This window comes from Lissotriton helveticus, chromosome 1_1 (assembly GCF_964261635.1).
Source record: "Lissotriton helveticus chromosome 1_1, aLisHel1.1, whole genome shotgun sequence".
NCBI lineage: Eukaryota > Metazoa > Chordata > Amphibia > Caudata > Salamandridae > Lissotriton > Lissotriton helveticus.
The window spans coordinates 52,922,388-52,942,577 of NC_136057.1; the positions used below are offsets into that span (position 1 = coordinate 52,922,388).

The window sequence follows — 20,190 nt, forward strand, 5'->3', positions numbered from 1 at the left end:
GCGAATTAAACCTGTCAGACTCTCATGAAATGTGTGCAGTGTTGAGGACATGTTACCAAGAGTGGATCATGAACTATCCTGATATACATAACTTCTGGGATTCAACAAAAAATTATTTAAAGACCTGAGCACATGAGAAAAAGAAACTAGGAGAAGAAATAGGAATCAAAAACCACTTGAGGACAAATAATATAAAGTTTCATCACTAAAGCAGGAACATCTACTCCCTATCAGTATCTTCGGACCGGCTTTGTAAATATTCTGTACAACCCATCCAGGCTGCGAGATCAAAAGAGGATTCATGGCGGTCCAGATTCTAACAACATACAAAGGTGGCACCAACCATATCATTCTGCAGTTTCAACTGCCAAAACCATTACACAATTCATAATATTTTGAGATGGTTTATTCAGGTGAGGATTTTTTTTTTTATAATCAATTTTATTATCATTTTGAAAAACAAACAAACAAAAAGACAGCATACATCTTACACAGTAAAGCCAATTCCATCTCCAACAGACAGTAAAAAACCCCACTGTTAGGGTCGGAGTATTTATACAAGCCACCCAAGCTGGAAAGCAGCACCCTGTTACATTGGAGAGACAAAGCTGGCAATTTTAAACAGTAGGATCATCCATTTGCCCCAAACCCTATGGAACCTCGCGGGACAACCATGTGTCTCAAAGAGGGGTTCCTCCTGGGCCACGCACCAATCCACTCCCCGGCGCCACTTTCACAGGGTAGGGGGGTTGGGCTGGGCCCAGGCCGCTGCAATATCTCATTTAGCCACAGCGACCGCCGTTCCCAGAAAATGTTTGTTTGCTCTAGAGCCGTCCAAACCATCAAATACACCCAGGATAAGACGTAAGGGATCGTGTAGAACCTGCCAACCCAAGGTCTGTGTGAGCTCAGATTCCACCTCGGACCAGAAAGCGTTAAGGCCTGGGCAAAGCAAACCATGTGGTAGAAGTCGGCCTGAGTTTGGCCGCTATTCTGGTGAAAATTAAATACACAAAAACTAACTTTCACATACAATACAAAACAAACAGATTGTCTGATAAAGACACTGTAAGGAGTATTTCATCTCATTCTGTGATGTGTTTTGTGAGGTCAGTTGTGTCCTGTTCTAGTGTGAGGGGTGAGATTGACAACTAGACAAAGGACACTGCTGCAGGGAGCTGTTTGCCAAGAATGACTTATTTTATGCAATAAACCTTTGCTAATAAACTAATCGGCCTGCCTGTTTCATGTGGTGATGAACAAACAACAATATCACAAAAACCCTGTCCCCAAGGCGTTAAATATCAATACTCGTATTAATGCAATGGAGAGACAAACGATCAAAGTCCAATGCTACACTGCCGATTTTTGAAAATTTTTCCGTTGTTGTGTTTAGTGTATTTCGCCCAAAATTCTCAACATAAAAATAAGGGAAATTCCTAGTAAACTTCAAAAAGACAGTCAAACAGAGCACTAAACGATGTCTGTATCCGCCCACACTTACTACGTGTAACAAATGTGTGGAGAAAAGAATGACACCTCACGGGCACACCACCCTCGGGGCAACTGGCAGGTGTTCACCAGATTATGCCCCTTTTCTCATCATAGGTAGATATTCAGTTCAGAAAAGAAGAAAGAAAAGTGTCCATTACAAACCAAAAAAGTGTATAAAGTGCAAAGGAGCAAGAAGCATTCACTCCCTTTTGTGACCAAAAGTGCTTAAAATCAACAGACACACCTTTCGCACAACTTTTATTCTGAAATTAGGTATATTCTGTTGAACTAAAAAGGCTGGTAGCTAGCTCTGCATACCATCACCTACAGCCAACATGTTTCACTGCCACTGAAACTTCCGGAAGATTCATCAGGGCTTGACACTTTGTCACTGCACCAATGTTGGACACCTTGTACTCTGGGACTGTCAAATGGAAAGAATACAGAGATTAAAAACACCAGGAGCACCCCTCCGGACACTCTTAGTCTATCCAACATATTAATAAGCATTACCCTCTTCCAGTCAATTTTTCTCGTACCAGCGGAAGAGGAAGATATATGCTGGCTCCTCATGTGAGCCTCAACATCAACTTAATGGCCTCTACGATTGTTGCATCAATCTAGGAAAACAAAACACAAAACAGCGTGTCATAGGTCAAATTATATTGTCCATGGTCACTACCTGACACACGAATATGCCCTATCGAAAGTACAATTGTAGATCCAGATAAAGAGTGACACTAACTGCTTTACGCAAACTACGACCTTGATATGCACAGTCACTCTTAATATCCTGTGACAGCCCATTCACTCCGGTATGAAAATGCTGTTACCATCAATTTCCCTTTTCCGATCATGCCATTAGATCATCTTACATCTCATCTCTTAGCACCCAAATTGAACGGTGTAATCCTACTATCCCGTCAGATTTTTATAGCCCCTCTCCCCCACTCCTCACCATGCGGAGCTGTATGGCGCTCTGTCTCTCGTCCAGATGACGCGGCGTCTTCCGCGCTCTGACTTAAAATTCACCGCGGAGAAAGCTGCATCTCTATTCCTCGCAAGTGACCTGGGTCAGTCACGTGACCCCCTTCTCGGCGTCAAACGCCGAGTTTGTACAGGAGAAAGATCTAAACTCTGTTATAGTCATGTGATCAGGGTCAGTCATGTGACTCCCTCATCGGCGTCAAATGCCGTGTTGTGTACACCAACGATCTAATTTACTGCAATAAAGATCGAGGTTATAGTTCAATGAAAAAAATGTCTCAATGAAAAAACTGGCTCAATGAAAGAACGGCTCAAAGAAAAAACGTCTCACTGTCTCTTACTGGTATATCAATTAATTATAAATTCATACCAGTCCCAAAACGGGGTATAGAAGATCAATAAACTTCACACCTTTGATAAGCTCTGTCTTATGTCGTTCAAAATCCAGGATTTTCAATGTAAACATTATGTTGTAGGTCTTACAGCGCAATAAGCATCATCATTATGCCAGTAAACTCCCACCCGGCGGAGATGAGCTATTTACAGAGCCTTACCCATACCAGCAGAAAGGCGACCTCTAGTAACCTAATACCTGGTGTAAAGTCACCGCATGGGGTGGGGAGGCCCAGATGGATTCCAAAGACAACTTTTGACGTTTAATAGTGTAATTGCTTTGGGAACACTTTTGTCCCTTGGACCTTTTCCTTCACTGACCGTATTGGTTGGCTTAAAATAGATGATTACTCTGGATTCTGTGCCATCTGTGAGCGCACAAGGCGTGCCTCCAAACCATTATATCGAAGCAATAGCACTAGTGTATGGAGTCGTGAAGAATCCTGGTGAACGCTGTGTCCCCCACAAGATCCACCCGTGGTCATCAGTGACCATGTGTGATGAGTTCCCTTTAGGGCCCACTGAGCTCTCCCTCCTTTTAGCCACACTGCATGTGACCATGCAGCAAGAGACAGACTGATGCCTGGTGCTAGGCTTTGTGCGGGGCTGCTCTGGGGTCACTCAGACTCCAGTGCCCAGATCAACACCCACATTTGGGTGAGTGCTGGAGCTTGCTGTGGCTGGTGGCAAGACCTGGATCTGCAGTGACATGTGTGTCTCCAGGAATGTACTAAGTGGTAATGGTGGCATGTATGTGTGTGCAATGATGAGACGCCCTGGGTGCTAAGTGAATGATGAGACTAGGAATTGGGGGCCTCAGCTGAAGCTGTGATACTGGATTATTGTCAAGAGCAAGTCAGTGGGTCACAAGATTGTAACAGCTGCGTTTGCACAATTACGGCATATCAGCCAGACATAAAACTTAATTCTGCTTACATAGGCCATAAAAGTACAAGTTACCAGCATATTAAACTCAAAATTCATTTAATAAAACATGCATAAACACATTGAAGATCTCAACAAATATAAACATGGAATAAAATGTCGATAACTCAAATCCCCGACCAAGACCAAAGCCCAACCATTAGTAGTATCTTTTCCTAATTATAAGTAACCCTCTAATGAAACTGATCACAGCAAAGCAAATCTCAGGTGCGTCGAGGTGCTGCAGAAATCTAAAACCTCCCTGAAAAGAATTAAAACTATGAGGAAATAAACAAACGGGTTCTCACTGATTTATAAAGTGCTCAGAAAAGAAGAAAGGGCGATGTGCTTTGCCGATCCTGGCAGCAGACCTTCCGCTCCTCAACCTGCTGATCCGGGCATTAGCGGTCTGGCGCACATCTCACGATTCCCTCGTGGCCGGCTCATCTCAACCCCTGACCCGTCCAACTCATGCAGTCATGACCAATTGGAATCCTATTAATCCTCAATCATTGTGTAGTGACCGAGCGGTATCCTTATAGCAATTCCGCCTGGAATCCCTAGACCTTGGCGACATCAGCACTCGTATTCACCATCAAGGCATTGTTAATTTTCAGGCGTATGTAAATTTCCGTCCTGATGATGATCTATGTACCTCGTTATAGATCGAAACGTTATCGACTCTTTTAGACTGAATGCATGTTAAACACATTCGTTAAAACTTGTGCATTTTTGTCTACGTCTTTACAAAGCATGCCCTCATGATTCATGTATTGGCGATAAGCTCTTTTTCATTCCTGAAAATGTTTTGTGTACGTGTTATTGTCTCTTTGTTTTGAACCTTGACGGATACAGGATTGTGTCCCACTCTATGTCTCGAACTTTAGCACTGATTGTTTGTCCGGCTGGACATGAATGAACCAATATAGCACTGATTCTGGTCTATATTTATTGTTCGTTAGTATAATTCATTGAAGGACCCACTGTTCTCAATAATTAGCTGATACCAGGGGTCCTTCCTACCTTGCGGGTTCCCTTGTCTTTTTGAAACGTTGCCGTAACTAAGGGCAGGAGGAAGGTTCTCAAACCAAGCCCCTTGATGTGGGAAAGCAAAGAGAAAATGCAGGGACCACAATCAAAGCCTGCTCAAATAATACCTATGTTGGGCACTTTAAATACAAGAGAAGTAAAATTCGAGCTTGTTGCCAGATGTTAAAACAAGGTAATTTGCCAGAGAGGGAAGCTTAACGGCTTGCTGCTGCGCATACGCGCTGCGCCTAGTCATAAAATGGCAGCTTTATCTGATCTCTAGCTGAGCGGGCAAATTGGTTGGGATTATTAAAAAGCTCTATAGCTGCTCCAGCCTACTAAAAGAGTGTTTAAAATACCCTAGTTAAGGAATAACCAGAATTATCCAAGGTCAGGCATCTCTGAAGAATGCATTTAGAGAATCCTAGCGCCGGAGTTGGCTAAATTTTATAATAACAGTGTGGCCAGACCCAGGAGTGGGCTAAAAAACGGTGATGGATTAAACCCAGATCTGTTGACTGGGTGTGAGTGTTTGATTGGTTCAGATGCTCCGCCCATCACCACCCCCTTTTGTACCGACTCACAAATTCCGATCCTGCTACGATATTTCTCTCAGCAGAGACCCGACAGCCGAACAAACTGTGACAGGTGAACGGAAATTACTATCTTCACATATATTGAGGATGCCTTTCAACATCAACAATCTATTCTTTAGCAATCCCCTAAAATATTCCCTTTGAATGTCAACCGTCTATTCTTTAGAAATAACATAACATGATCGTTAAGTGTGTAGTTGGAAGAAATATTTTATCTCCAGTTACCTGTAGATGAGAGGTCTGCACAATATTTACAGGATGTTGTGATGTTTGTAGCCATGCCTTTGACACTGCCACCATTACACTCATGATCGCAGTTAGTATATTAACTTTTAAACACTGCAACCATGAATTGGCAGCCCCCGGTGCACGTATTTCTACTGTCATATAGAAGGTAGGAATGTTCCTTGCAAACATTTGTGAATACCAACAAGCAAGCAATTTTGTAGGTTTACAGCAACTTTCATGACCTCTTGTCTCCGATAACCCACTGCTTGCCAGTGTGGGCAGATTAACTGGCACATAAAGTGCACGTGTATATTCGAAGCATACATTTATAAATGTACTGGGATCCTGTATCCCGTTGCATATCTGCTCTACGGGAAAAATACATTAATATTTTTCTAAAGTGTTTTATTGTGTGTTTTTGTTGACCTCTATCATAAAGAAAACATTGTGGGGGCTTCCAAGCGCCCCTGCCTCTCCTTGAATCCCAGGACAGCAGCGGAGAGCATGTCCTGGGGCTTCGCTGCCCTCCCCGGAGTGATCTGCCGGCCCTCTCCCTCACCTGCCCCCGGGCAGTGCCATGTTGTACTCCCCAGCGCTCCCGGACTCCCCTTCGCAATGGCCTTCCTGTAGTGGGTCACCGCCTGCTGGATGAGGCTGGAGACCTGTAGGTTACCATCCCCGCAGGGCACCACCACCCAGGTCCTCCCGAAGCACACAGTCCCTTTTATGCCACGGCTTACCATTGCACGCAACCCGGGCACCGGCATGCATGGCTAGCCCGAGCCCCCAGCCAAATCCAGGGAAAGAAAACAAGAGAGATCCGGACAAAGTGTTGCAGTAGTGCGGCCTGATCCTGCCCGCCTGCAGCCGTGACTCCTGCCTGTCTCCAGAGGCTACAGCTCCAGCTCCAAGTCCAGGAAAGAGCGGCGGGCCAGGCTGGCTACTGCAAAAGTGAAAGCGGGCATGGCCCGCTGAATGTAAGCAAGCAGGTCGTGGTGCCTAATGTAGAAGAAACACAATAAATACAAAAGTACACATACCATGTAACAACCATGTAAAGGGGCCAGTAGCCATGGGAGGTTACAAATGACGACATGGCCGTACTAAGGAGGGACTAGCAAGCCTCATAATGAATCAGAAAACAGCATTTACAAGGACAAAGACACAAGCCAATAACAAATATGGGCGGGGCTTCTCTCCTGTACTGAACTACCACAGATCATCCCCAGAGCTGCGCTTGTGCGCTGGCTCTAGTCTCGACCTAAAAACTCTCTACTTTGGCAACTGGAGGTTCTTCAAGAATAAACGTTTTAGATTTACATTTCCTTGTTCCACAGAACATTACAAATGACTTCTGCTAATTATTCTGCAAATCTTGGGATGACAAACTCCACAAAGGTATCCAGGGCTTTTTGAAGGCTAATTGCTGTCCTAGTTAATAATATTAATAATAATTCTCAGATTTGTAGAGCACGGCTTCTCACCCGTGAGGGTATCCAGGGGCTGGTAATAGGACTGCGTCTTCCGCATAAAGAAGTGTCGGGATAGTTCAAGTGCCTCCCATTGGGAAATCTAATTTCTTTGAATCAAATTAACTTCTAGGCTTTAATATTTTTTTTTTTTGTAGGCATAACACAGTGGTGGTAGCTGCGGTGCATATAGGGATTGGCGGCCGCTTCAGTTATTTACTTTTATTGTGCTGATGTAAGTGAGGATTTCATTGCAAATCCTCCCAGGGATGTCCGTGTCTACATTTGACCTTTTTATTGTTGTATTGCCTAATGTACATTTGGCCTGGGCTGAGTTCAGCGAGTTTTGCTAAGCAGGACTCTGAGAAGTGACAAAATCTCCACCGCACTATGTGGAGTTCCGCAACGGGTGGAGTGCAATACATTGCACCTTTCACACTGATTGTTTTGCGCCAGATGTTTGTCCCGCGCAGTAAAATCAGTGCAAACGGCACCACGCACAGTGCAAGAGGGCGCTGCATCTTTCCGCCACTTGAGTAGAAGTCCTACTAGAGCGGCAGCTTCCTCAACGTGAATGGAAGGTTTCTCGACATGAGTGCGAGTGCCCATCCCCGGGCAGCTGCGTTGAGAAATCTGGCTGGGAGATGATCTAGTGCTGGATTTTCCTTGCTCACGCTCTTCAATTTAACGTTGGTGAGCACAAGCAAGGAAATGTTTTTCTGAATTCCGAGTGCTCTGCGGAGTGCGAAAAACTCCACAAAGTCTACGAACGGAGTGGAGTTCACCGCCCTGACCTAATGTTTATGTATCTGTATGTACGTGTTGAGAGAAAATTTATTTGAGCTATCACGTCAAGAATTAAACATTTTATTAAGCACATATTGGTGGGAATAATGCTTCTTTTTCTATTACTGATTTTGCACAGCAACCAATCAACAGTAAACTTAAAAACTACATTTCCCATGATGTCAGTAACCACAATCCACCAATCATTGCTCCTCAAGTATGGCCAGCACCATCTTACTACCTCGTCTTTGAGTATGCTCAGTTTCAAACACTTCAACCACAATATCCGAGTCCGAGATGGGATTACCTTCTTTGTCTAACCTGGAATGATGCATTAGTTGTATAAAACGTCACTCAGATGAACAGAATTGCATTCCAGAAAATCCGAATCCACCAGAAGTAGGACTGCTCACTCTTGCTTCTGTTCTCCAGATAGAAAAGAAAAACATTTGGCAAACTCTGTTTCCCGAAGACAAAGCAAGGGAGCAAAATATTACTATGCGTCAACAGCAAGTGTCCAAACACAATCAAGAAGGCAAAATACACTACATAATATATGAAATGTACCTTATCAAGTGGGATAATCCTCGCCTCCATGTCCTTAATAGAACTTAAAATCCTTGACGCAATAGTTAAAAGGTTTTTCATTCTATATCGGGACCAGAGGCTGAGATTATGCTTGCTCAAAGCTGTCCCACTATTTCAGAAGCCACATCAACAACATGCTCATGATAAAAGGTACAAAAAGTAGACTCCGCTGACAAATCTGCCGCTTTTGTGATCTCTTACAATCGTGAACCTAAGGAAGCTGTAGCTCCTGGCACTGCAGGAGCTCCAAACACAGAAACATCTATTCCAGAGTCCAAAGGCAGCCAATTCTGCAATCTGGCAACCTGGTGGAAGAGATGGGTCAAACGGGTCTCTGAAATGCAATCAGCAGCTGCCCTCTAGAATCCGGTCTATTCCTTCTGGCAATATCTTCATATATTACTTGAGACACCAACCACACACAATTTCTAGTTGCTAGGAAATGCAGGATAGTTAATAGTTCAGATATTAGTCTTAATAAGTTCAGACACGTGAAAAATCACTCTACTTGTAATATCCAATTTTCGAACATTCTACCCTTTCTAGCATGAGATGAGACATAACAACATGGTCAACTCGGCCAGTACTTGTTTGCCTGAAAGATCAGAGTTGTCAGCCTAATGATCGAAGAACTTTAAAACCATGTTCACATCCCACATACATTAATATCATGGTCAAGAGGGATTGGAAATCTAATTACCCTTACAGTTTACTTACCGAAGGATTTTCCCCACTGGATGACCCTCCTCCGGCAGAAACGACAGACTGAGAGGTGCTAACGGTCTGATAAGGGAGACCACAAGTCGCCAGTTCAGGTTGGAAATTAACCACCATGGTTATAGGTGCTTCCACTCGACACACCAAGTTAACTGTCTAGACTAGGCTGAAGGACATCTTCTGGGCACACTGGATGAAGACTGAAGACTGTTCCGAATGTCCTGCCACTTGCAATCTAGTCCTGAAATTCTCCAACTGCGCCAGTGGATGTGAAAGAGCCTAATGGGTCCTGGAGCGACATCGGACAAAGGGGAAGAACAACTAGCGAGTCGCAGGACAGCTGTAGAAGGAATGGGAAAGATACCGAAGTCTTCCAAGCAGTTGTCACCAGAATTAACTCTGCCTCCTCACCTGAGAGAATACCCTCAAAATTCTCATCAGTGGAAGGAAAGCATAACCTTCCCCCCAATGTGGAAGGAATGCATCAGTCGCTAGGGCGTCTGGATCCAGCCTCCATCTGAAAAATTCTTTCAGTTGTTGATTCAATCTTGATGCACACACGTCCATGAGACATGGACATCGGTGGTAATGGAGCTCCTGGAAAATTCGGGCATCCAACATCCAATCGCTGAAGTCCATCAGATGTCTGGAATGCCAAGCACCCACTGTCTTCTGGTGGCGCGGCCAGATATTCCTCTATCACTTAAATGCTTTGCTGAAGGCAGAAGCGCCATAACACCTAGGCTATCTCTACAAACGTTCACAATTTCGTGCCCCCCAATTTGTTGATATAATAGAAAGCTGAAACGTCGTCCATCCTCAATAAAATGTAGCAACTCACTTTGTTTGGTGCAACTTCTTGATCGCAAAGGAGCCCGCCAACAGTACCAGGGAGCGGATGTGCATTTTCAATTCCTCTGTTGTCCACCAGCCCCCTGTGGATAGGATCCCAAATCGGGCTCCTCTTCCCCAGCGTCTTACATCCGACTCTATCTTGACCTTTGGAAGGCATCCAAAGATCTCCCTGCTATACCACGCTTCCATGTGCCCACGCAACTATGTCAGTTTCGTCCTAGATTCGATCAATAATGAGTCATGATTGGAGTATGCCTGGCCACTAGAGGCAGCTATATTATCTGTCTGCTCAGTGCAAACTGAAGTTTCTTCTTAGTTTTTAGTTTGTGGGTGTGAAGTGCTAACTGGGCCATCAGTGAATACACATAAAAGCCCAAAAACTCTATGGATTGTACTGCCGACAGAATCAATTTCTCTGAGTTCACCCTGGGCCTGAGGGGCTGGTGAGCCCTAGGATGGAGAGCCAGTGCTTTGTCATCCTACTGTGCAGCGACGCGGGACGACACCTGACTTCCTCCAAGTAAGGGCTATGGCTGCGAGCTCATGCAGTGGTGGGCCTCTGTCCCCCTCCCTTCCCCATTGAGCCCGCGGCGACAACGGGGCCAGAGCCCCCCCTACCTCCCAGAGATTCCGCATTCTGGCGTCCTCACCTGGCTAACGGCAGAACTAATGGGACCCCCTCAAGATTAAGTTTGGCCAGGGAAAGGAGGGGAGTAGGGAAATCAACAAGAGAAAGTATTATCCCACTATGGCCACTGTATTGCAATATCGGTATACATCCAAATTTTATTCAAACATGGGTGACAAACAACCAACAGTCTAATTTATTTTCTAAAAAGATGTCAAAATTGTATTCATTGTTTCCAAGTCATCATGTCTTTTATAATTATTTTTTCTTTTTTAGTAGTGAGAGCATTTTTTCCTTATTAAAACATTTTTTTAAAGTACACAAACAATTTCATAGTTTAAACAGACAATAGAAAAAAAGAAATTTTACATCAATATGCACATAATATACAATTCTGAAAAAGGGAAATAATTTCACTCTACACAAAAGCTGTACCCCTGGTTACTGACCATCTATCATCACATACACACCCATTCATACCATCACCACAGTCATAACTCAACCTCTGAAGAGAGGGAACTGGAAACAAAATGGCAGGAGCACCCTGCCAATTCGTTGGTCTCAGAGAATTAACTGAGACCAGTGCGGGGTCTGTTTAAACTATGAAATTGTTTGTGTACTTTAAAAAAATGCCATAGTCAGATAATACTTTTTCTTGTTGACTCACCTGGCTAACGCTCACTATTCCCTCCGTTTATTCAACCGAAAAACCCCAACCCAACTCTGGATGCCTGAGGGGAACCGTTTACATCCCTTCTACGCCCTACAGGCTGTGGACCTTAACCCTTACATCCGCATCCTACAGGCAGCAGTCTGTAGGAAAGCGGACTGGGGCCCGCTCTGCCGGACGTCGTGACCTACCTCAGCACCGTCACACAGCCCGACCTGGGCGATATCCTGGATCCCCCCCACCGCCCGAAAGACCAGCAAGCACTCACATGAACCCACAAGACGCCTGAACAAAACCATCCACGGGAATCATGGTAAAGAACGCACAACTCTAAGTAGCCCCAACAATATTTCCTGCCTTTCTTTTCCACCAACAATGGGGAAAGACCGCGGACAATATTGTGGGTCTTGATATGCTCAAGTATTTAAGGGCTGCGATACGATGTTCTCCAGAAGGTGTACGTGTTATTCTGAATGATAACTACCCCATGATGAGAGATCTTGTCTTGTTAAAGAGGACATTGCATTAGTTTCACTCCCTAGTACTTTGTGGGCTACTTCAGACACCGATGTAGGGCAAATGGTTATTCCACCAGTACACATTAGTGTCAAGGTGCGCGCTGTATTGCCACACTTGCCTCAATACAAAATTTCTCAAGAAGGCGAAGAGGCGCTTTTCCGCATTGTTCATGATTTAATTGAAGTGATGGTGTGGAGGAAGTTCCTTATAACATTTGCAACAGTCCTATTCTTCCTATTTTGGAAAAAGATATTGACACTAGGATTTACAAATTCATTATTGATTTACGAGAAGTTAACAAGATTGTTGTACCTCAATACCCGGTGGTTTCTGACATAATGACACTTCTTACTTTGGTTCCTCTGACAGCGACTACATTTACTCTAATTGACCTTAAGAATGGTTTCTTTTCGATTTCTATTCATCCTGATAGCCGATATTTGTTTGGTTTCACTTTGAATAATTGATCATTCAGATTTTGTAGAATTCCTCAAAGGTATACTGAGACTCCTCGTATTTACAGTAAAGCATTGAAAAGACAACTTGATTCTTTCACTTTGCCTGAGTGATTGGCTCTCATACAATATGTCAATGACATCTTGTTGGCAGCGGATACGCCTGAACAGTGTGAAAAATGTAGTTTGTCTTTGCTTTCCTTTCTTGCTTCACAGCACCACAAAGTGTCACGGAAGAAATTGCAATATTGTAGACTGAAGGTTACCTACTTAGGTCACCTTCTGTCTAAGGAGGAACGTGCACTTACACCAGATCGCATTCAAGCAATTTTAGACACACCAGTACTTTCTACTCAGAAAGATGTCCGTGCATTCATTGGTCTTACTTCTTTTTGTAGGCAATGGATATTAGGTTTTTCACACATTGTTAAACCCTTGTTGGCGCTTTTGACCAAGATACTCCAATGCCCCTTCCACGGACGACTAAATGCCAGAATGCTTTTCATCAGTTACGTCAAGCTCTTTACTCTGCACCAGTGTTAGGCACTCCAGATTACATGAAGGCTTTTACACTTTATGCACACGAGAAAGATGAGTGTGCCTTGTCAGTCGTAGTATTGACACACGGTGATAAGCAGCGTCCCTGTGCATATTTTTCAGCTCTTCTTGATCCCGTTGCTCGTGCATTGCCTGGGTGTTTCTGTTCAGTTGCAGCAACAGCTGTATCTATACGTCATGGTACAAAAGGGGGTGGTGATGGACGGAGAATCTGAACCAATCAAACACTTATACCCAGTCAACAGATCTGGGTTTAATCCATCACCGTTCTTTAGCCCAGTCTGACCCTGTGCCTCATGGGAACAGTAGAGCCCGAACTGCCAAGCCATGCCTTCCCTGGACCGTAAACAAGCTTCCGAGGACCGGTTTCTGGCGGATCACTGACATAATATAGAATGACAAAATATAGACTTACCAAAATATAGTCACCAAAATATAGAATGCCAAAATATCGAATTCCTATCTACAAACAGGTAAGTACAAAAATATCGAATCCAAAATATAGTGTGTAAAAAATATAGTCAGTGTCTTAAAATTTATTTAAAATTAATGAAATAATAAATATAAGTAACTAAAACATACTTAAAAATACTCAAATACCCTTAAAATTAAGATATAATTAATTTAAGTTATGAATAAAAAATGTACAATATTTTACCGTAGGATAGCAGGAGGGTAACATTTAATATTACCACTCCAGTGAGTGCAACAGTAGGGAAAGCGTTGGATAGCGTAGGGGTAAAAAATACTATCCCCACTCCAGTGAGTGCAACAGTAGGGAAAGCGTTGGATAGCGTAGGGGTAAAAAATACTATTCCCACTCCAGAGAGTGCAACAGTAGGGAAAGCTTTGGATAGCGTAGGGGTAAAAATTACTATTCCCACTCCAGAGAGTGCAACAGTAGGGAAAGCGTTGGATAGCGTAGGGGTAAAAAATACTATTCCCACTCCAGTGAGTGCAACAGTAGGGAAAGCGTTGGATAGCTTAAGGGTAAAAATTACTATTCCCACTCCAGAGAGTGCAACAGTAGGGAAGGCGTTGGATAGAGGGAGGGTAAAAAATACTATTCCCACTCCAGTGAGTGCAACAGTAGGGAAAGCGTTGGATAGCGTAGGGGTAAAAAATACTATTCCCACTCCAGAGAGTGCAACAGTAGGGAAAACGTTGGATAGCGTAGGGGTACAAATTACTATTCCCACTCCAGAGAGTGCAACAGTAGGGAAAGTGTTGGATAGCGTAGGGGTAAAAAATACTATTCCCACTCCAGTGAGTGCAACAGTAGGGAAAGCGTTGGATAGCATAAGGGTAAAAATTACTATTCCCACTCCAGAGAGTGCAACAGTAGGGAAAGCGTTGGATAGCGGGAGGGTAAAAATTACTATTCCAACTCCAGAGCGTGCAACAGTAGGGAAAGCGTTGGATAGCGTAGGGGTAAAAATTACTATTCCCACTCCAGAGAGTGCAACAGTAGGGAAAGCGTTGGATATTGGAAGGGTAAAAATTACTATTTCCACTCCAGAGAGTACAACAGTAGGGAAAGCATTGGATAGTGTAGGGGTAAAAATTACTATTCCCACTCCAGAGAGTGCAACAGTAGGGAAAGCGTTGGATAGCGGGAGGGTGAAAATTACTATTCCCACTCCAGTGAGTTTAACAGTAGGGAAAGTAATGATTTAATATATTATTAAAAATAAATTAAATATCAATACCAATAAAACATTAATTGAAATTAATAACCAATTTAATATTATGTAATAATTAATTAGAAATACAACTACATATTAGTTATTAAAAATGTATAACCTATTTATAATTATTTAACAACTAATTACTTTTCAATAACAAAAACTAATTAACAATAAAATTTAATACCAATTAAAAATTAACAGTAAATGAATTATCAATACACAAAAAGTATTTTTAATATGTAATTAATTACAATTACATTACTTCCCACCCTATTCCCCTATAAACCCACATCCCACTACAGAAAATACATTAATACAATTATCATAATTAGCAAATATTTAATTAATACAAAATAATTACCAATTAATAAAATTAATTGCCAATTAATAGAAATTAATTACCAATTAAAAATTCATTAACAATACATTTAAAATCAATACCAATAAATGAAAACAATTATTTACTTAATTACAATTAAATTACTTCCCACCCTATTCCCCTATAAACCCACAACCCGCTACAGAAAATAAATTTAGAAAATTAACATAATTAACAAATAATCAATTAATACAAATTAATTGGCAAATAATAAAAATTAATTACCAATTAAAAAATAACAATAAATTCAAAATGAATACCAATAAATAAATAAAAATATTTAATTAATTACAATTAAATTACTTCCCACCCTATTCCCCTATAAACCCACAACCCGCTACAGAACTAGAAAGCAGAGTTGGCCTAACGGCTAAGGCGCTCGACCTCGGATCTGGGTTCGAGTCTCGGTAACGACGCCAAAAACCTCCTGTGATTCTGGGCAAATCACTTATTCTCCCCGTGCCTAAAATGAAAGTGTGTCCTCATGTAACGTAACTGGTGCTATGTAAAGCGCTCTGATATCTGATTCGGTTCGGGTCTAGTTCGCGCTATAAAAAACTGCAATTTTTAAAAAAAAATTATTAATAATTGCTAAAAATTAATATTTAATTTAATATAATTAAATTACTTCCCACCCTATTCCCCTATAAACCCACAACCCGCTACAGAATTAAATTACGCAAAAATTAAATAACATAAAATTCATTACTTAAAATAAATTAAACATACATTACAAAAATTAATATACACTTTTCACACATATACTAACATACAAAACACTTTAAAAAAATTGATATTATTAAAAAATCGATATATTTAATGCCTATATTGTATACTTCGATATTTTGACTTCTATATTTTGAAAATCGATATTACTTACCTTAAATTCGATATTTTTAACCACTATATTGTGTCCATTCGATATTTTGTCCATTCTATATTTTTACTTCGATATTATGTCCATTCTATATTTTGGAATCGATATTATGACTGTTTAACGTTTCTGGCATTCCAGCCGTCTTCAGCCCGGCTTGCTTGAATCCAGTGGCAAAGTGAGCAAGGGACTCACGTCTTAGCATACCCTGCCAACTTATGGAGAACAAAATGGTACAAAAGTGGGTGGTGATGGACGGAGAATCTGAACCAATCAAACACTCACACCCAGTCAACAGATCTGGGTTTAATCTATCCCCGTTCTTTAGCCCACTCTGCCACCCCAGTTCAGACATGGCCATATGCAAATCAGTCTGACCCTGTGCCTCATGGGAACAGTCCAGCCCGAACTGCCAAGCCATGCCTTCCCTGGACCGGAAACAAGCTTCCGAGGACCGGTTTCTGGCTTTCCAGCCGTCTTCAGCACGGCTTGCTTGAATGCAGTGGCAAAGTGAGCAAGGGACTCACGTCTGAGCATACCCTGCCAATTTATGGCGAACAACATGGTACAAAAGGGGGTGGTGATGGACAGAGAATCTGAACCAATCAAACACTCACACCCAATCAACAGATCTGGGTTTAATCCATCACAGTTCTTTAGCCCACTCTGCCACCCCAGTTCAGACATGGCCATATGCAAATCAGTCTGACCCTGTGCCTCATGGGAACAGTCCAGCCCGAACTGCCAAGCCATGCCTTCCCTGGACCGGAAACAAGCTTCCGAGGACCGGTTTCGGGAATTCCAGCCGGCTTCAGCCCGGCTTGCTTGAATCCAGTGGCCATAAGTTTGGCAGGGTATGCTCAGACGTGAGTCCCTTGCTCACTTTGCCACTGGATTCAAGCAAGCTTGTTGCTGTTGCTGACTCTGCCCCCGCTGACCCAGACACGATCACACTGACTTGAAGAGAGGAGCTCAGCCTCCGCTGCTGGTGCTGACTCTGCCACAAATTACCCCACACTATCACAACCACAGACCTGAGGAGAGCTCATCTGTCGCTGCCGCTGCTGACCCAGAAGTGAAATTCTTCATGTGCTGACTCTGTCTTTATTACTCTCTGTTATATCTTAGCAATGTTGTAGTTTGTATCATCCATTTCTCCACCAGTGGAACCCTGTAAGGATTATGTAACATGGATTACATTTTAGCTATGTTGTAGTTTGTATCATCCATCGCTCCCATGGAACCCTGTAAGGATTATGTAACATGGATTACATTTTAGCTATGTTATAGTTTGTATCATCCATCGCTCCCATGGAACCCTGTAAGGATTATGTAACATGGATTATACTTTAGCGATGTTGTAGTTTGTATCATTCATCTCTCCTCCAGTGGAACCCTGTAAGGATGATGTCACATGGAATATATTTTAGCTATGTTGTAGTTTGTATCATCCATCTCTCCTCCAGTGGAACCCTGTAAGGATGATGTAACATGTATTATACCTTAGCGATAATGTAGTTTGTATCGTCCATCTCTGCTCCAGTGGAACCCTCTAAGTATGATGTCACATGGATTATATTTTAGCTATGTTGTAGTTTGTGTAGTCCATCGCTCCTCCTGTGGAACCGTGTAAAGATGACGTCACATGGATTTTATTTTAGCTATGTTGTAGTTTGTATCGTCCATCTCTCCACCAGTGGAACCCTGTAAGGATGACGTCCCATGGATTATATTTTAGCTATGTTGTAGTTTGTATCGTCCATCTCTCCTCCAGTGGAACCCTGTAAGGATGATGTAACATGGAATATATTTTAGCTATGATGTAATTTGTATCATACATGTCTCAACCAGCGGAACCCTGTAAGGATGATGTAACATGGATTATATTTTAGCTATGTTGTAGATTGTATCATCCATCTCTCCAGCAGTGGAACCCTGTAAGGATGATGTAACATGGAATATATTTTAGCTATGATGTAATTTGTATCATCCATGTCTCCACCAGCGGAACCCTGTAAGGATGATGTAACATGGATTATATTTTAGCTATGTTGTAGATTGTATCATCCATCTCTCCAGCAGTGGAACCCTGTAAGGATGACGTCCCATGGATTATATTTTAGCTATGTTGTAGATTGTATCATCCATCCCTCCAGCAGTGGAACCCTGTAAGGATGACGTCCCATGGATTATATTTTAGCTATGTTGTAGATTGTATCATCCATCTCTCCAGCAGTGGAACCCTGTAAGGATGATGTCACATGGATTATATTTTAGCTATGTTATAGTTTGTATCATCCATCTCTCCACCAGCGGAACCCTGTAAGGATGATGTCACATGGATTATATTTTAGCTATGTTGTAGTTTGTATTATCCATCTCTCCACCAGTGGAACCCTGTAAGGATGATGTCACATGGATTATATTTTAGCTATGTTGTAGTTTTTATCATTCATCTCTCCACCAGTGGAACCCTGTAAGGATGATGTAACATGGATTATATTTTAGTTATGTTGTAGGTTGTATCATCCATCTCTCCACCAGCGGAACCCTGTAAGGATGATGTCACATGGATTATACTTTAGCTATGTTGTATATTGTATCATCCATCTCTCCAACAGTGGATCCCTGTAAGGATAACGTCACATGGATTATATTTTAGCTATGTTGTAGATTGTATCATCCATCTCTCCAGCAGTGGAACCCTGTAAGGATGATGTCACATGGATTATATTTTAGCTATGTTGTAGATTGTATCATCCATCTCTCCACCAGCGGAACCCTGTGAGGATGATGTAACATGGATTATATTTTAGCTATGTTGTAGTTTGTGTCGTCCATCTCTCCACCAGCGGAACCCTGTAAGGATGATGTCACATGGATTATATTTTAGCTATGTTGTAGATTGTATCATCCATCTCTCCACCAGCGGAACCCTGTGAGGATGATGTAACATGGATTATATTTTAGCTATGTTGTAGTTTGTGTCGTCCATCTCTCCACCAGCGGAACCATGTAAGGATGATGTAACATGGAATGTTGGTTTATGAAAACCACAGTTGGAGAAGATCTGAGCTCCTTGCTGGCTGCTCCTGGTGGGGCTGTATTACTGATGCACTCTTGATCTACAATAAATACTCTTGAAACATCTCAACAAGCTTGGAGTGATTACTACACTCACAGGCCAGGGAGAAGCAGCACGTGTTGACCCGGAAGTGAAACTGTTCAGTTTCTTACAGCAGAGGAAGGTGAGGAGAGGAGGGCCCGAGGGAGGGGGGAACAGAGGAGGGGGGCAGAGGGGGGAGGGGCAGAGGAGGAGGAGAGAGAGGAGGGGGCGAGGAGGGGGCGAGGAAGGGGAGTGGGGATAGAGGGGGAGGGGGAAATGAGGAAGGGGCAGAGGGGGGATTGGCAGAGGTGCAGGGAGGAGGGGAGTAGAGGGGGGAGGAGGGGAGCCAATTGGGGGGAGAAGGGGGGCAGAGGGGGGAGGGGCAGAGGTGGAGGGGGGAAGAGGGGGAAGGAGGGCGACAGAACTAGGAGGAGGGGGCAGAGGGGGGAGGGGCAGAGGAGGAGGAGAGAGAGGAGGGGCGAGGAGGGAGGAGGGGGGCCAGAGGGGGAGGGTGAACAGAGGAGGGGAAGGAGGGGGCTGAGAGGGGGTAGAGGGGGGAGGGGCAGATGTGGAGGGAGGAGGGGGCAGAGGAGGAGGAGAGAGAGGAGGGGGCGAGGAAGGGGAGTGGGGATAGAGGGGGAGGGGGAAATGAGGAGGGGGCAGAGGGGGGATTGGCAGAGGTGCAGGGAGGAGGGGAGTAGAGGGGGAGGAGGGGAGCCAATAGGGGGGAGAGGGGAACAGAGGAGGGGGGTAGATGAGGGGGAGGAAGAGGGCAGAGGATGGGGAGGATTGGGAGGAGGGGTAGGGCAGAGGGGAGAGGAGGGGCTGGAGCAGAAGAGGGGGGAGCAGGGCCTGAGGCAGAGGACGGGGAGTGGGGAGGAGGGCCCAGGGCAGAGGAGAGAGGGTGAAACTTGGCTGGACCTGGTCAGAGGTGGGGGAAAGAGGAGGGAGGCGGGCCCGGGGCAGAAGTGGGGGGAGGAGCCGGTACAGAAGAGGGGCCAGGGTGGAATGGGGGAGGGGCCGGGGGAAAGGAGAGGGGAAGGGGAGAGGGTGAGACTTAGGTGGGCTGGGGCAGAGGTGGGGGAAGAGGGGGGAGGAGTGGCAGGAGCAGAAGGGGGGGAGGAGACGGGACAGAAGAAGGGGGGTGGAGGGGCCGGGCAGAAGAGGGGGGCGAGGGGCCGGGGCAGAAGAGAGGGAGGGGCCAGGGCAGAAGAGGGGGGAGGAGGGCCCTGGGCAGAGGAGGGAGG

At 43.9% G+C, this 20,190-nt stretch overlaps 2 protein-coding genes across 2 annotated transcripts in view; one reads left to right on the forward strand and one right to left on the reverse strand.

The window, feature by feature from the left end:
- LOC144822093 (uncharacterized) overlaps window positions 1-20,190 on the reverse strand; it is a 438,381-nt gene that overhangs the window by 262,402 nt on the left and 155,789 nt on the right. The gene's annotated exons all lie outside the window — the stretch shown is intronic.
- LOC144767402 (uncharacterized) overlaps window positions 18,833-20,190 on the forward strand; it is a 35,110-nt gene continuing 33,752 nt past the window's right edge. The window contains exon 1 of the mRNA XM_078650851.1: window positions 18,833-19,085. The gene's annotated coding sequence lies outside the window, so the exon portion shown is untranslated. The remainder of the gene's footprint in view (window positions 19,086-20,190) is intronic.